Source organism: Aythya ferina (genome assembly GCF_964211825.1).
Source record: "Aythya ferina genome assembly, chromosome: 3".
Classification (NCBI taxonomy): Eukaryota; Metazoa; Chordata; class Aves; order Anseriformes; family Anatidae; genus Aythya; species Aythya ferina.
The window spans coordinates 50,453,783-50,472,551 of record NC_140298.1 but is presented as its reverse complement, the minus strand read 5'-3'; the positions used below and the strand labels follow the sequence as shown (position 1 = coordinate 50,472,551).

General features: G+C 39.9%; 1 long non-coding RNA gene across 1 annotated transcript in view; it reads right to left on the bottom strand.

Moving 5' to 3' along the window:
- LOC311433413 overlaps positions 1-2,002 on the bottom strand; it is a 53,524-nt gene extending 51,522 nt beyond the window's left edge. The window contains exon 1 of the long non-coding RNA XR_014690742.1: positions 1,843-2,002. This is a non-coding gene — a long non-coding RNA (uncharacterized lncRNA). The remainder of the gene's footprint in view (positions 1-1,842) is intronic.
- Positions 2,003-18,769: the final 16,767 nt, after the last annotated feature.

Genomic DNA, 18,769 nt, shown 5'->3' with positions numbered 1-18,769 from the left:
AACCTCCTCATTAAGAATGCTCTGGTGATCCTTGGTGTAGAGACAGCCTCTGCTGCTGAAGTGGGTTCTCATTTTTTATCCTCCTACATCCAAAAGCCTTGTCTTGAATTCTTACATAATCATTCTTACACATATTGTCTTCTTTAAAAGTGGGGAAGAAGGAGAAGACAAGGTAATTTAGACTTCCTGTTAAACTGGAAGCTAGCTTTGACCAAGACCATTCACATCAGCCTGGAGATATCTGAAACACATCCAGTCAAAGCCTATCTGGTAAGTTGCCCCAGATCTTTATGCCCAGTGAGTAACAATCCAGAAATGAGTTGGTGGAGAACAATTTACTGCTTTTTTTTCCTCCTCTCTCATTGAGCTAATAAAGCTATTGCCTAGTTCTGCGTGCAGACATTCTTCCTTAGTTATTGCTCCATAAGCTGGCAGCTATGATGAAAGGCCAAATAATTGATTAGGTTAGATGCTATCAATGAAGTGCCCGTAAGGTAGGAGAAGAAATAATCACGTTTGAAAACAAAACGAATGGTACAGACTCCCTGGTTTCCAAATTCACAGTACCACAGGAGATATCAAATGTCTATCAACTGTCTACTACACAATAGGGTCATGCTTTTTTTTTTTTTTTTTTAAAAAAAAAAAAAGGAATCTATTCCAAAACATAAAAGCTGAAAGATTTAAATATTATTGCCATGTAATTCTCATCCAAATGAAATGAATCCAGAAGAATCATCATCTATAGTTGTAGTTCACTTAACTTTTTTTTTTTTTTTTTTTTTTTTGCATCATTTGTTTTGTTCTGCACCTACCCTCCCTATTCCAGATTGTGGCCTCTTCCTTTGCACGCAGGAAGTCTGTATTTATTTCAACAAGAACATTGAACCTCCCAAAATTAAGTAGGAAGACAAAATCAAAAATGGCCATTGACTGCATAGGATGTTTGAAGAGAATTTTGCAGCTCTTTGTTCATTGGAAGAGAAGATATGGATGCTGAGAGTTCAAATATGTAATTGCCTGAAGACATATAAAGGAAGCCATGCAAGTGACTTGTTTCCAAATGATTTTAGCAGGTCTTTAACCTTGCAGCTCTTATTGAACATATGTTCAACATGTTACGCAGCAGTACCCCTCATATAATTTGGTAGTGTGTAAATAGGGATCTCTCTAATATCTTGTTCCCGCTTTTTAATACCTTGGACATAAGGTTTTTTTTTGTTGTTGTTGTTGCTGTTCATTTTTCCTCATTGAGTTATTAGTTAAACAAAACTTTACAGAGAGGAGAATATAAGAAAGTAATAATTTGTGGTACACACACACAAATAAAAAAAGAAGCCTATTATATAATGATTTTCTTCACTTTTGTATATTTCATACCCATCTGCATTACAAATTTCTGTTATTGTCCAGCCCTACCCTAATCAATGATGGAGCAAATATTGATTATCTCAGACAAACCTAGGACTAATAACAAGAAAACAACTGATTTATTTATTTATGTGAGCAAATTGGGAACATAGCTTATGCTCCTTCTGCATTTTCAAAGGCCCTTTTTTGTCTTTTTGATTTAGTAAATTTCATAGCCGATGAACAATTTGGTTTCAGAATCTAAGAAAACCAAGAGCCTAAAGCATAACATTAACTAACTCAACCATTATAGCAGTCCTTTGGTTTCCTTTTTTTTTTTTTAAAAAAAAAAAAAAAAAAAAAAAAAAGAAACAACCTAAAATGGATCTTGCAAACTAGAGAAAACTGTGACCACTATGGTAACAACACAATAGGTTATAAATAGACTGTTATTTTTAGAGTTCTGTATCTCTTAATTGCCTATAAACTTACCCAGTTGTGAGCACTTTGTGAAGACTCTGATGAAAGCATGCACTCTCCAAAATTCTACAGGGCATAGAGACTATACATTATATTTTCTGGATATAGCTGACAATAACTGACAGAAACAGAGAAAGACACATATTTTTAAATGCAATGAGAGGAAGAACGAACGCTGTTAGCTCACCCCCGAGCCCTCACTCTGCTTCATGTGGCTCAGCTGTGGCTCACAGGTGTGAGAAGCTGGGGTTGCCTATCCGACCTCAGCCCAGGCTGAATTTCAAATTGCCTCCAGTGAGACCTGGATTTCCACAAATCTGTATATGTTAAAGAGAATTCAAGACAAGTGGGAACATCCTAGTGAAAATTCCTATAAACCAGCTTTTTTCTTCAGCAGGCAGAGGCTCTGTGGATGATTTATGCAGCTTCTGTCAAATGGCAAGATCCTTCTCACCTTAATAACATAACAGTCATTCTGAGACAAAAAGGGTGTATGCATCTGTGTCTGTGTGCCTTCTCATCATTAAGAGGCAGACTGAAGTGACTGATGTCTCAGTTGTAATAAGAGAAGCCAGAAACACCAACAAACACTGACAAGTAGAATTTGTTAACAGAGGTTTTGCAAGCCTCTTAGGAAAAAAAAATAATAACCTTAAAGAAGACATGCAGCTATTGAGAAAATTACTGGGCATTATGTGCTTTCTTTTGGTCCATGGTATCAGTGAGATAAGTGCTTCAGACCGGATAGCAGTTTTCTAAGAGATGGTACATCTTCATCAGAAATGAATAACAACAACTGAGTACTCTGTGGCCTTCCCTTGCCAGCCTCTTCTAGACATACTTCCACGACCCACTTCTGTACCTGCTGCAGCACTTATTATTTCTCTCATCTTGCTGTCCCTACAACATTCCACGTGTACATTGTTTTTTCAAGTGCTTCCACCAGTTTCCAGCTAGTTGGTGTCCTCCTGCTTCCAAGTCCTTCTCTGTCTTCTAAAGTTCTACAGCTTTGCCTCAACTACCTTCTTCACCCTGTTTCTGTCTTGATAGTCAAGTTTATTTTATTTTATTTTATTTCATTTTATTTCTTTATTTTATTTTATTTTATTTTTATTTTTTATTTCTACCAGAACTGAATCACCTCATTGGGTTGCATGGCTTATGTTTCTTTGTACACATTTGGTCCTGTAGTGTCCATCTAGCCTCTACATTAGTGCTCATAGGCTCTAAGAAGAACTCCGTATGGTCAAAACCAATATCCTTGTAAGCATCAAACTTCCAGCTGAGGAGAAGTCAAAAAGTCTGTGACTATTCACTTAAAAAACACTCATTTATTTACTCCTTATTTTCCAGCAGAGGTGCTCAGATGGCATGGAAACAATCCCTTTTCTCAGGAATCTGTCCAGTTCCCTAAGGCCAGATCTGTCTTGAGCATTTTCTTTGGTTTGATAAATATGGCAGGGAGCCAATGCCTACTTTTTGGCCAAGCACTTTTCACCAGAAATTGAGCAGCAACACAAAATTTATTCAAAGTGGTATCAAGCTTTGCACAGCTGTAAAAAGAAATTTTATCACTATGAGTAACAGTGCCATCTGCTGACTCCTGCTACAACCATATTGGGAGGGTTCCATAATAGATAATTAAGCAACATTTTTTTTCCCAAATCCAATATCTTTCTGCAGAAAACAGCTGCTCTCTCTCTCTCTCTCTCTCTCTTTTTTTTTTCTTATACGATTCTAAAGTTAAAATACTTTTTCATTATGACTTCTGAAGTCAAGAAATCCTCAACTGTTTTCATAAGGACCTGAGAGACAGCCATAGGATATTTGAAAACTTTTACATCAGTGCACAATGCATCAGAAAACTTTGTATAGCTCTCCCCAGTTTACCATCTCTCTAAGTGAGCCTGATTAATTGAGATCCTGCCTTTCCAGATGAGAACAGAATCCTTGGGGTTCATAAACTCAAACCAGCATTTTTGAGTAGTTCAACCCAGTCTGCATTCAGCAATTTGGAAGATAAGCTGTCAATTCTAGGAGAAGTGGACAAAAATGTCCTAGATTTATATGCATTGAACCTACCCATCTCAGGAGTCTAAAACCCAGTTTTTGTTCCTGAGGGATCCAAAACAACAGGAGACTGATGCTGGCGGCAACCATTTTGGTTGCCAGCCTCCCAAGTCATGACCAAAGCTTTCGTCATGTTCAGGCACATTGGATGTTTTTATTATGATTTTATATATATATATTAAAGATAGTAATCAATTGTTTTTCAATCAAAATTTTCTTGATGGATCTTTCCTTTTCAAATAAGGAATATTACTTACATATATGGGAGTTATTATCCTTGTTCTTGCCAGGAGAAATACTTTTGTCTACTGTTCTATTTGCCACAACTAGTTTAATGGAAAACATTTTAAGGATGAACCCTGAAGAAAAAGAGAAAGCACAAAAAGGATCCTGGTGCTGGGAAGCAGCATAGTTTCAAGACCTGCTGAGTCAACTCAAATCCTCACTTAAACGATGCTATATCACATATCTCTTAGCAGTTCAGAAGAATTTGCCTTTCAGCCTGCTATTGCTAGGCTGATGTGGGCTGGCTGCAAACAGAAGATGCAATTTGCTTCTTCTTCAGATGTTCCTTTCCTGCCACCCCAGATGGCTGAGTAGCATCTACAGATCACACACTATAGAGACCTTTGCTATGGGGATGGCATCACTGTACAATTCTATTACATTTCTAAAATATTATCATATCATCATACCAAGTTTGCTAGACCCAAACTGGCAGAAAATGCAAACAAGGCAAATTTAGTTGTCTAATCTTTACTGTGTTAATATGACAAAGCTTGGATGGGACAAGCATGTGTAAATTTAAAGGCTGAGACAAAAAATGCAGAAAATATAGAACAGAAACTGCATAAAAAATCTGCCTTAAAGATTAGGTGTAGTTTTGGGCCTGTATGCTGTTATGCTTTGTGTGATACTGCCATGTTCTGACTATGACGCCATGCTGGTGGCTGAGGGTGAGTGTGGGAAGGTTAATTGCAAACGAATTTCTGAGAACAAATTATGTCTGTGAAGGAGGGATTTCAGTGAAGGCTTTGGCAGAGGTTTTGGAGTCCTTACTGAGATCCTGTTAGAGTGTTTATAGGAAATAATTCAATAAGAGAAGACTGAAATTAATAACTCCATCGAACAGAGCCTTTGTCTATGTAGCAATACACTCCAGCTTGCAAATATGTTGGAAAAGGTTTATATCGTAACTTCTTTTTCTGGATCTGATCCGCTTGAGTCAATGAGAGTTTTGTAGTTCCTTCCAAGGGGTGTAGGGCAAAACTGACACGGGGCCAATGTTCATATGTGTGTATTGATGCTTCCATCTGGTAATGTGAAAGGAGGCTGTATGCTTTCCCTTCCAAAGTGGAAAAGGGAACTTGGGAGGTAGATTGAACTGTCATAAACAGTTTGATGGTAAATGAGGAAATAACTCTCTGTCTTGACTTTCTCCCTTTTCTGCACAATTTGTTGTGCAGAGAATACATATCTATTTATCATTTTTCTCCTCATTTGGCTTGCTCTTTAAAATAGGAGAGGAGAAAGAATTTCATTGCTTAGAGAAGATCAGTTAATCCTAAGTAAATCTTGCTTGAACATCCACTGCCAATCCAGACAAGGGTTACTTCATGTGTCTCTCAGGCTGTGCTACAATAAGTACACTCCAGTGAGAAATATGCCACTAAATTTTCAGTGTAACATCTCTGACTCTTGGTCAGTTTGTCACCTTCTAAAATTACTGGCAGAATTTGTCCCTGAACAGATGCTACTTATGAAGTTCATACATATTCCCAGATTTCTGCCTTGGCTGACCTTGCTCTTCCCTATCTCATGTCATTGCAAAGGGGGTCTTCATCAATTTTTCAGATTAATTTTTGATTTCTAATCCTGTTCTCTAGCACATCCACAGTATTTCCTAGCCTGGTGCAAACTTCAAGTTTAATACCCTTATGATGATGTGGTCTGGGACAAACATGCTGCTCAGGATGTCTTCCATATTGGAACTTGGAAGATCCAGGCCGAACTACCAGTCCACAAAATCATTTAGAGGTTTGGGAAAGACCACAAATATAATTCTGGAGTATGTATTGAGGCTCACTGGGGAATGAGGTCTGTTCAGCAGGAAGCAGTGGGTAGGATCCAGTTCTGCTCAGATAACTGTATGATGGATACTGGCCATGCTAGGAATCATGACAGGGCACCTCACCTGGTCCATGAGAGCTCCAGGAGAATTTTTATGGAGTTTCTCCCAGGAATTCAGGGAACACCACATACACAAAAGTTGATAAAGTCAGTCCATCTTGGACTGACACAGTAAATGTATGTCATTCTGCCCTGTATTATTCATAAGTGACCCTGGTACCAACTAGAAGTGTGTGTGTATGGCTTCTCTAGTTATGTTTGGTGGAAACTAACACAATACAGGTCAGTGTAAGGCCAGAGGCTGCCCAGGTACCCAGAGACTTCTAAGGACTGTCAGTGGCATGGAGGCACTTGTCTTCTGCCCTACCTCAAGGAGAAGGGATGGGACATCACCTCTAGTGCAGAAAGTCATAGTGTATGTTTCACAGGGATTCAGTGTTCCACAACAGTGCCTCCAGATTCAGAGTACAGGCAATTGTTTTGGATTCTCTCTAAAGGGTTTTCTGAGTCATTACAAAAATTATGAGTTCATCTATTCCTCTCTCTTTTTACCTTCCTCTCTCTCTTGACTTTCTCTTTTCCTTTTTCTTACAACTTCTTTCTTTATTTTGACAATTTGGGATTTGATTTAGATCCAGGTTAAGATAATTTGATGTAGCAACATGAACTGTCTAGAAAGATATTTCAGCTCATCTTAAAATAAACAGCTGCATTTGGTCAGCTGAATAGTTTTTCAGGCTCCATATCCTGAATTTTCTAACTTTCCATTGACCACTCTTGGAATTTAGAGACCCAGTTTACATTTGGACGACTATGTTGAGGTATTTTAATCTGAAAATTGATCCTACCCCTTTTGCAATGACTCTTTGTTGTAGGTGAGGTCATTATGTAAACTGACTACTTTGAAGATCACCATTATCTTCTCCAGGTAAAATGAATACACTTCACCCAGATTAGTCTGTTGGCTTTCAACTGTCTGGGCTGCCTTGTTCAAGCGTGGTCTTTAATTACATATTTGTTTTATTTTCCCACCATCATCACAGTTACTATATAAACAAAGGAATTTTCTCCTGTGGGATACCCGTACCAGCAGAGACTAGTTTTCCACAGCTTGTCTATAATTGTCTTCCTAGCTTCCTACTTCCAGTTTTTATCAGAAGAGTCTATCTCAACATCTTCATTTATGTAATGGAAAATATAATTCCTCTTATTCATAATTATCATTTTTTTAAATATAATTACTGAAAGGGTTGTTAGGCATTGGAACAGGCTGTCCAGGGAAGTGGTGGAGTCACCATCCCTGGAAGTCTTCAAAAGACGTTTAGATGTAGAGCTTAGGGATATGGTTTAGTGGGGACTGTTAGCCTTAGGTCAGAGGTTGGACTCGATGATCTTGAGGTCTCTTCCAACCTAGAAATTCTGTGATTCTGTGATTCTGTGATAGGAAGAAAGACAAATTTGCATACCTTTTAATTTAACTGGCCTCTTTTAATTCCTCACAGAAAACTCTTTCCTGCTTAAAGACATCTTTAAATCAAGCAGCTTCAGTGCTAATTTAAGCATGACAGAGTCTTCCTCAGCAACTTCTGAACCAAAACTTTTGCAGCCTTTACTCTTCATATTATTTTTTTCTATAGTAAATTTTACAGTGGTCCACCTGCCTGCCCATAGTGATAAGACACGTCCATGTCTCTTTCCTTGCCAATATTCACTTCTGTCTCACTCAGGAGAAGATGTTGGAATCTCCTTCCACAGCTGTGGTCACCATATGTGCAGTGTATGCACGTGGTTTAGGGACATTAAGAGGGTCAGATGTGGATATGGGTGTTCTGGTTGCATCACACATTTATATTTTTTGCCCGTCATGGAGACAGAGGAATTTGGAGCTAAATCTCCAGTCTTTGTTTATGATCCTTATTTTTATGACTGACTACATAATTTAGATTTATCAGCCTAGGAGGACCACAAATTGTGAGTTAAGTCCCAATACTATTAACTGGAGCTGTCTACTTTTTTCAACAAAGTATTGCAGGAGAAAGAATACAAAAGAGAAGGCAGCAGACTCTGCTGATGTGCTGCAGAGGTGCTATTGTTCTGGCATAAGTTTTTGTTTTATTTTTGGCTGTTCACTGAATTCATCCTTTTGCACTTCAGATTACGCAACACAGAAAAAATAAGAAAACTGACATTCTTCTACTCTAATACCTGTGTAAGATTTTAATCCCCAAATTTCTATTTATAAAACTGAACACAGCTTAATCAAAAAAAAAAAAAAAAAAAAAAAAAAAAAAAAAAAAAGGAGACTGCATCTACTTAGATTAAAAAAATGTGAAAAACTATTTCAGCTACTTTGACTAAGAAACTACTCAAACTAGGAACTTCTCAACACTTAAAACTTAAAAACTTTAAAAAATATATAAAAATGAACTCTTTGTCCTGGATATTTCTTAAAAAACATAAAGTAAGTCAAGAATGTTTTTAACTGTCCTGTTGGCTCATTACCATCTATGAATTTGTGATTTTTTGATTGCTGGTTCTAGTTTCCTCATGGCATCCTCTACAGCAGAGTTTGGCTGCATTGCTGACAGCAATCAGGGTTTTACAACACCTCCCCCACGTACAGGGAACCACATTCCCATGTCCCTCATCCTTGTGCCATGGTAGTGACCATTCATGAAGCTGGTGCAGTTTATTTAGAAGTCAAATATCCCAGGTGGAAACTATGGGGCAAGGCAGAAGACTGTACAACCACGAGGAGAAGACATGGAGGCAATGTCCATACTATGGGGCAAGGCAGAAGACTGTACAACCATGAGGAGAAGACAGGGAGGCAAAGTCCATATAGACCAGTCTGGCCCTGTTTTCACTGCACTGAAAGTCAGCATCACAGTGCATGCAGGGATGCTGGCAGGCTGTTTAGTTCCAGTGCCACATGCAGAAGAATTTACCCTTAGAGTGGGGCTGCATCAGAAGTTGTCTGCAGTGAGGAGTACCAATAGTGCTGCTCACTGACTCCTCGCTGCAGATGACTTCTGATGCAGCCCCACTCTGAGGCAGCTTGGGCCTCTATTTTTGTCCCTTTTCATTTGCTAGCAAAGTCATGAACACAAGATTATTTCTTCAGATGTCAGCAATACCCAGTGATAATTCCCCTGCTCACTTATAACTGTTTAGTAGCTGAATCACTTCCCAGCCAGCAATTGTGAGCTCAGAGATGGAGGCATCTGTTCACACAAACCGAGGTGTGGGAACAAATTAACTCTAGGTTGGAAAGAGGTGAGGGGGAAGGGGAAGACACAATTTAAACACAAGTATCTTAAGCCCTAAGGCAGGCAAGACAGCCCAGCAAAATACCACACACTGCCCGGCAATGTTATTTGAGAGGGACTTCTCAAAATCACACAGGAGAGGTTTTTGAAATTACTAATTAAAAAAATCATGAACAAAGGAAAAGCTGCACAGTTGTACCTTATTGTCTCTTGCCAGTCCAACTCAGATTATCATACTGTAGCTTCATCTAAATGGCTTACCAAATTCTGTCACTATGCTTGGAAATATGATTTGATTGTTCTGGTGCAATAAAGCTTTCAATGGTGTGAGATGATTAAGGACTCATCAGTATGGATTTTCTGGGTTCTGCTGGCTGAGATGCCCCTGAGCCTCTGAGCTACTAAACAGGAAGCCCTGTTGTTTTTAGGTTTGTTTGTTTGTTTGTTTGTTTTTCCTTTTTTTTTTTTTTTTTTTTTTTTTTCCTATTTCTTTTGCTCTCTTGTATGGCTACTCACTGTATTTCCTAAATGCAACAGACTGCCTCTCAGCATCCTAGCTGGCTTCCCACCCCTCCTTCTCTGATGGAAGCCTATTCAAGAACAGTCTTCATAAGCTTTGCCCAAGGCTGTTATGTGGTCTGATAAAAGCCTCATGGACAAACACACAATCAACCATTTAAGCATCTTTTCCTGGGGAATACTCTGCATTCCCGATGGCAATTTTCCTGAGGTTAGTTAGAATATGTCCAATCTTCATTGTATTTCCATCATCACTGCTTCCCTACAAGCTGTTTTAAAGCAATACAGACCTTTACAGACCTTACCTCTGACAGGGACAGCTTTAGACTTGGCAAAGGATGGGCAGGGAGGGGAAGGGAGGAGCAAAGAGGAGACAGGATAATGGTCAAGCCTGAGGCAGAAGCAACAGTGAGCATTTGTAGCCATGCAGAATTCAACCAGGAGCCCCTCTATTGAAGCCCTTCACACAAAATCTCTCTCACAGAGTAACGCATACCCTTGTAACACCCTCCTGGGTGCCCTACAGCCAATGCTAGATAACAGAAAGAAACAAGCCTCCCAACAAACAACCCCCAAGTCCTAGCATAACTTTTAAATAAAACAGCAAGGCCTCAAAATCAGATTATTTATTTATTTATTTATTTATTTATTTATTGCAACCTTTTTCTTGCAACATGCCTGATCTGGACAGCCTCAGGCCTTTTTTTTTTTTTTTTTTTCCAGAAATATCTCCCCATGACTGTTGTCAGTGTGTAATTGCCTTCAGCAGCGGATATATGTCAGCATTCCTGCAGTCTTTTATATCTATGCATTAGTTTCAGGAGCTCTGTATGGACGGTGAATGATCTCATGCAACAGAGTATAATGTCTCTGAATCCACAGGAACTATAAAACACGGACATTTTGCAATGTGGTTTGGGCTTAGGTTCATACATGTGCTGTTTTGGGTCTGTATTTGGTTAGGTTCGCTCTTCTCCAGACACCAAGAGTCAGAGGAAAGTGCTGTGCTTGCTGGCATGCGCATGCTGTGATGCAATTAACAGTTACCACCTTTTTCCTTTGAGGTTAAGAGCTAGAAGCAACAAATTAAATGTTGCCTCACTGCTGTCATTGCTAAAACCACAGGAAGACTTGCACATGTGGCTGATTCTGAACGAATTTTCATAGCAGTTCCCAAAAAAAACAAGGGGAAAGAGCCAGGGACTCTTTGTCCAGATAAGGAAACAGATGAGTTGAGAAAAGGCACAAGCAAGGCTGCTGCCCTTTATAGGGAAGAGAATAGAGCCCAAGGCCACTTGGATGCAAGGGGAAGATGTAGTGGCAGCACTGAGTACCTTCTTTCAGAAAAACCTCCAGAGGACATTCATTTTCAGCCCATGCTTCAAAGCAAGATAGCACAGCTGTAGGGTTTGACTTCAGAGTGACAGCTCTGTGAAGGATGAGTATTTGGTGTGCATTAGAACTGGAGACAAAAAGTTACTGTGACTTACTGTCCTCATTCTTATATAATTGGCTTATGAGTAGAATGAACAAAAGCATAAGAAAACAAAATCTGTCTTCCCTCACCCAGACTCTCAGTAGGCTGTACCTTCAGTATCAGTACAAATGCCTCTTTCCCTGGCTGATAGCTTTAAAAATCATAGGTAAATTATAGTTTTTGAGAGCTCCACCTTTCCAAAAAAATTGGATGATATTGGCCAGACAATGAAAAGGTGATGGGCAGAATCACTGGTCAACCTGTGGCCCCATCTCCACAGAAAACTAGGCTAGAGATCTCTTTTGCACAATGCAGGTATTCAGGCATGCTCCAAAACTCAGTCAGAGCATCTGCAAGATCAAACCTGAATTTCAGTTTTATCCTTCGCATTGGCTCAGAGCTGCAGACAGACTATTTCCGACACCCAGATACAGGGTGTCTCAGGAGTTTTGTGAACTAGAGAGATAGGGCTTGAAATCACATCATACAGGAGAGGACTTTGCAGACAGGCAGCTCTGGACTCACATCAGCTGCTGCTCTGAGGTCAGGAAGAGGGCTGAAGTCAAGGGAAAAAGTGTAAATTTTTTGCAGACTTTTTGCCAGAGTCAAAAATGTAGGTAGGGATTTCATAGAGAACTGGTATTATCATAAGCAAAACATAATGATTTTACTGGCACCTAGATGCTTAGGTGTTTATTCATCTCCTGCTCTTCATAAAGTTAATTAAAAGATCTCAGGATAAATAGTTTGGTTATTTGCTGTAGAGCTGGCTATTTATGTGACAATTACCCTCACTATTCATACTCAGCTGATTAATCTCTAGAAGAAACTGAGGCCCTGTGTGAATTGATAACCTCAGCTCCTCATGCTGGGTGGGGAACTCGTCAGCCCAAAATGTCCCTCCCCAGCATCCAGCAATCGCCAGGTGAAGAAAGGAAAATGGGTTTAGAGAAAGAGAAAGTCAAGGACTTGGTAGATCTCACAAATCTTTTTCATCAGGAAAAGAAAAGTTGCAGTCTCCCCTTGTTATCTTAGGAAAGGTTAACAGTTAATGATGGCGAGCCAGTTTGTGCTGATAAGCAGAGCTGGAACAGTACAGCACAGTCAAAAGAGCAACAAAATCTTTATCAGTTCTCAGGAAGCCTGTTGTTTGTGAGATTGTTTTAAAACAAAATTATATCAGAAAAGTGAACAGGAGAGTTTGGGAGCTAATGCCAAAACAGAATATAAGACAACTTCCTGGCACTTGCCAGAGCTGCAAAAATGCTGTGGTTTCCTCAGTCCTGATTAGACATGTCACAACTGCTTCTGCTGTCTCTGAACCAGCACAAACAAAAAACACAGCAGAAAGCCACTCTGAGGTGTTTTGACATCTTGAATGTGCATTTGGAGTTGCAGAAGAAGATCACTGGGAATTTTCAGCTGCTTCTGGAATAGCTGTTTAAGGGGTGTTCCTCATACAACATCTTAGCTGGGCAGATCTGAGGGGACAAAGTTTAAAGCTGAAATGTATTATGATGAAAAGAAGGTTTAGATGTTAGTATTGCTGGCAATTAAATTTATATATTGCTGAAATTTGTATTGGATCACACATGTATTACATATTGGCCTTCAGAGAACAATAGAGATGAAGGGATTTCACTTCAAGTTTTTGATCTGATTTATTTCTGCATTTAGCAATATTGTATATAGTTCAGTACAATGAACTGAAATCTAAGCAGGTGCCAGGAAGACTCCGTAGTTAAGAATTTATTTCAGTTGTTTCCTCCCATGTTCCATTAGTTCATGTGGGGAAACAAAGACCCTCTTGGCATTATACAACTGAACAGAGCAGTCACCATGCCAGCACACTTTGCTGGAACAAGTGTTTCCACCAGTATGAAACTAGGAAAATGTAGGTGTCCATGGATAGGTTTCACATAACCCCCGAGTGCCCTTACCATGACAATTCTAGCTTTGTATGTCTTCCCAATATTCCCATCATGGAACACAAATATTTCCCAGGGTCATATGTATTTTCCTCCTTCTTTCATGATCAGATATAGCTGTTTGCATTTGCCTGTAAGACATTCTTCTCTTCTAACTTGGCATCAGATTATCTTTAGTTCTCAAAACTGCCCATGCAGCTAAGAGGAAAAAATACTCCACTATTTTTGCTAAGTCTTAAGCACAAGCTGGATAGTAATCACTCTAAGTCCACTTGTGGAATAAACACAAAGCACAAAGCATCTCTTACCTGAGCTTAAGATCACTTTTTAATATTATAAACAAAGTAAATTATGCCAATTAGTCAAGTGCATATTATCAAAGGAAATTGATAAGCAGTTGAATAAAGAATCAGAAATAACATTTTAACTGTAGATTGTTGTCTTTTCTTGGTTTTGAGACTCAGGTTTCTCCCCTCTTTTCCCTTGTTTCTCTTAAAATGTACTTCCATTGCATTCCTTAGAAATCATTTATGGGAAATATGAATTGTGAAACATCTCATTTGATTCATTAATTTTAATTCATTCTAAATCCTACATAGAAAAAATAAAAGATGTTTTAATACAATAGATAGACTTCTGTTCCCTGGATTCCCTCTTCCTTTCACTAACATTAGGGGCCCTGCACTCACATTCACTGTAACATACTCCATCCTATCTGCAGTGCTTCCAGTTCCCATCTCCACTTCCATCCCTGCTCCGGAGTTCTTTCTCCTGCACCCAGCATCCCTGCAATCCCTCTCTGCCCCTCCCGTGTCCCCTTCCATCCTGCTGCCTCACATAGCCTGATCCCATCCCACTGCTTCACCTGTATTTCACCCCTCGATTGGACAAAAAGCAGGAAATAAATGAAGCAATTGGGAGTAGAGTATGTAACAACTGGCCAGTGAGCGGCTGCCTTAGGGCTGTGAGGCAATGGCAAAATCCTGCCTCTACTTCAGTGCAGGCACTGGTAGGGTATCTTTCCTCCACATCTGACTTTGGCAGAAACTATAGGAGTTTAATATCTCTGAGATATTATCCCTTAAGTCCTTTGCCAAATTTGACTGAGGTGAGGCAGCTGATGGAAAAGACGGGAAGGGGAAAGGGAAGGTTGGGAAAAAACAGGCAGAGTTGCCACATCACCTTTTGATGCCAGATACCTCTTTGCAGTATTTGAATGAGATGCAACAATGACTGGACATTAAAATATCATTCAAACACAGTAATGATCACAGCCTAAATCCATCCACCATATAAGTGCTTTATAATGTGAAAACATACTATTTGGTGGCATGACAAATACAAGATGTCAGGTTCTGATTGCACAGATATTTGTTGTTCTGTTGCCATTAATACTCCTAATCTATGGCAGTAGAAATGATGGAAGTGCGTTAATAACACATGAACCAGACAACTGAAAGGATTACCACCAGCAAGGCACCTGCTCCCAGTCTCCACAGAGACTGCCTGTTCTACTGGAAAATAAATCCTCCAAAAAAAAGTCCTTCCAGGGTACATGGAGGAGCTCTCACTGCTGTGTAACTGGAAGCAGAGTAGAGACTGCTTGGAAACATCACTTGTCCCAGCTTTTAACCACTTTTTTTTTTTTTTTTTTTTTTTTTTTTTTTTTTCCCGTTATGGAGAGGGAGAGGTAACAATGAAGGAAGCAGGTGAAGTTCTTTGTAGGCAGCAGTGAAGGCAAGGATCTCATTCCCCTGCCAAGTTAAGTTATTTCTCTGAGGGCAATGGGCACCCTGGCATGTGGAAAACAGTTCTGCGTGGCTTTTCTTTCCTGTCATGGTTGCTTTTGCCTGCTTGTAGCCCAAACTTCTTCCTGTCACCCTTGGTCTGGCTCTCGCTGCGATGAATCACACACTCTTTGCATACTGCACATCCCCAGGCAAAATATCTCATGGAAAAGCAACCTCAGTTTAGTCACAATTTGAATTAGATCCACTCAGGCACACACTATAGGGGGGTTTTGTTGATTTGTTTGTTGCATATATACTGGCTGTTAATTTTTATTGCTTGTAAACTTTATCTCTATAAAATCTGTGTGAAAGCTGGACTACCATGTTAAAGGAAAGTTACCAGATGGGGAAAATATGGTTGATTAAAGTGGCTGTTTCCATGTTTGCTCAGTGTTGTGACACATCTTCACATTGGGTAAGGTGATTGGCAGAGAAATAACAGCAGTGTGCACTGATGAATGTATGCGTCATGTAAAAATGCCTGGAGCTGACTAGGGCTTGGATTTTACAAATTTCAGAGCTCCCAAGTCTGATTTATTGCAGGGTTTGCTGGAAAAAAAAAAAAAAAAAAAGGAAAGAAATAAAAAAAAAAAATCAAAAAATAATTGTTACAGTTTCTGCTTTAGACTACTGAATACAAAATTAAGAAAAGGCAGGGAGACTATCTCGGAGAGGGAAGTAAGGTTATTTTAATATTAGAAGTACTCTACTGTAAGTACAATCCTATTTATTGTTATTAGCCTTCTTCTTTCCTTCTTAGAGGAAGGAGGGATAGTTCTCTAGTTAACCCTGAAGGTTAAGGCTGGTCTTCCAGTACTATCACAGATGTTGAATATGATCTGGGAACCATGTCATCTCCTATTCCTTCAGCACCCCATCTATGAAATGTGGATAACACTTCTTCCCCCTTAGTCTTGAACCTTGCATGCCTCGTGCAAGTTATTCTGTCTATGTATGTGCATATAGAAATATGCAGAGATATAGGCAGATGTATACAGGCTGGTCCCAGTCATCTCAGGCTCTGATTTTTTTGACCTCTGGCTAGTGTTATAAAACAAGAATAAACAGTAGGGAGCAAGTTCAGTGGGCAATTCCTTAGCTCACTTATTGGTCTAAAAATGGACATGGATGAGACCTGGGACCACAGGTAGCAAACAGAGATGCAGCGGACTGGTGCAACGTCATTTGCACCTCGGGATTTTTGAAGATTTCAAGAGGTCTTGTTTCCTTAGAGAGAGGCAGGTATGCTACCATCCCCAGCTGCTGGGATGGTAGCTTACCACAGCTTCAGTCCCTGTGGGTGTTGTGCCAGCTGCTGCTTGTCTCATTTCACACCCATCCTGAAAAGCCTGTTCATCAGACTTTCAGCCTGTACCTCATCTTCTCCCTTTGTCAATTGTCTTAGTGATTAATTTATATGGGGAATTGGATGCCTGGATAACCATGTGGAGTCTGACTGAAAACAAGGATTTTTACTGCCAGGTCTCTATTTGAATCCAGTTGTTGCAACTGTAACTAGCAAAGCCCTGGGGAAGGGAGGGGTGGGGGGGTGTGGAACAAACAAACAAACCAAACCAAAACAACAGCTGAAATGAAAGATGAAAGGTGTTTGTAGGTCTTGCAGGGAATACCTGAAAAACGGGAAGCTTCTCTCCAATTGCATCAAAAGCTGTGCTAGATCTGCATACGCCATGCAACAGAAAGCTCTTCAATTGGACAGAATGAGAGCACAGTCTAAATCTAGATGGTGACAAGATGCGTTTCAAGATTTCCCAGAGTGAATTTCCCACAGCTGTGGTAATAAAGTGAAGATCAGCTAAAAGGCCATGGAGGGGCCAGACCAGCTTTTGAATTTCCCAGACAAAAATCAAAGTCAAGGACAAACAATCCAGAGGTTACTATAATGCTAAGCTGACATGACTATCTGTAAACTTTCCTGTATAATACAAGAGATTCTTGATATTAAGGCAAGATGGTTGTGTTGGTGCCTGGGTAGAAGTCCCCTGTTCTCAGCACCAGAGGCAGCAGAAACACCCACCAGCAGAGGTGAAAAGCAGGCATTAAGGCTGGTGCTAGTGCAAAGGATATTTCTGATGTACACAACTTTCTTTTCATTTCTCTCACAAATATTTGTATTTCCCAAACCTTGTTTGATACCCAAAGAGGTATTCTGCCTCGTAAGAGGCTTTGCAGTGCATGGTCATTTATAGAGGACCAAGCAACAAATTGCAGACCTTGGTGATGAATTTTATTTTCAATATCCTTATAAATGGAGGAATAATCAGAATAATCTTCTTGCTTGATAATTTATGAGCTAGCCGACAGGCGAGAGCTTATAATATTCCCTTAGAGGGCATGAAGTGCTTCTGCCAAAAAGAACAGTCCTTCAGAGGTTTTTTAACTTTTCTAAGCTAGGCTTTTCCTCTCGGGCTTATTAGCTAAGGCTGCCTGTCTGCTCAGAGCATGTTCTAGGGGGAAAAACACAGTATGGGATAATTTCTGTATAAGAATATGAAATGCAATTTGACTGGGCAGTATGATGACAAGCAAAATAATTTGTTTCAAGGGAGGCTATGCCATGACAGTAGTTGAATATTCAAACATAGCCACTGGCTAAAAATTCAATCAACAGGGTATCCCCTTTTGGGGCTTGCTTTTCAGGGGCTGATATGCAGACAGCAGGCACCTTTCCCTTGACAGTTCTCCATCAGTCACTCTGAAATTAAACAAAATCTTTGCTTTCAGCATCAGTCTAATAGTGCTTCCTCTGCTGGTGGCCAGTTAACTAAAACATAAAAATGAGAGAGAGAGAGAGAGAGAGAGGAAAAACAGCAACTTTTTGGATTGATAAATAATCAATTCCTGATGATCCTTGCAGAAAATTTGGAGATAAAGAAAATGCATGCCCCAAAAAAATCAAAAAACACCAAAACAAAGCATAAACTGCTACAGTGTTTTGTTCTCCATTTGTAGACATGACACAGCACTCTTATAAAACAAGAAAAGATAATTCTGCACTGTCATACTTGTTCCTTCCCTGTTTCCATGACTGGCAGCTTTCTGAACTGACAGTTCTGGTTGCAGCCCGGCAGTCAGCCCAGGGCTGGCTCTCTGGGCAGGCGACTTTCCTGCAGGGGTCATATTTTGTGGCATTTGGCAGAGCCAAGCTGATACGTGGTACAGACCACTGGACAGTCCAGGCACAGTGACTGTGGAGGCATGCCATGTATCTGGAGGTCAGCACAGCATTTGTAGATGGACAACCAAACTGATCCTGCTCCCATGTACATATAGTGTAACCGATGTGTATGAGTTATTTATTTTTTTTCCATGGGTAAAGAGTGCAATCTGTTCAGTTGCCAGGTCCATTTAGGCTACACAGATAAAGATATTGCAAAACATCCTTGACCTTGCCACAGTGTTTGCCCAATCTTTACTGAATTTCAATGCAAAGAGACATGCTTTGCTGGGGAACAACTGAGAGAAGGAGAATAATGTCACTCTGGTGCTGGCAGTCGACAAAACACTGAAGTGGATAAAGAAAATTCAAATTACATTTGAGTTTTACAGCACCACAGGAACTGATTAAATGTATGCTTTCTTTTGATGTAGTGCTCTGTTTGCTCACTCTGCTGATGAGGGAAGTACCAGGGGCTGCTGTAACATGAATAATGCTCCTCACGTTGCCAGGACCCCTGGTTTCAGCCAGATGATCTATGGGTTGTCATGCCCTCATTAGCAGTGCCCTCATTGGGA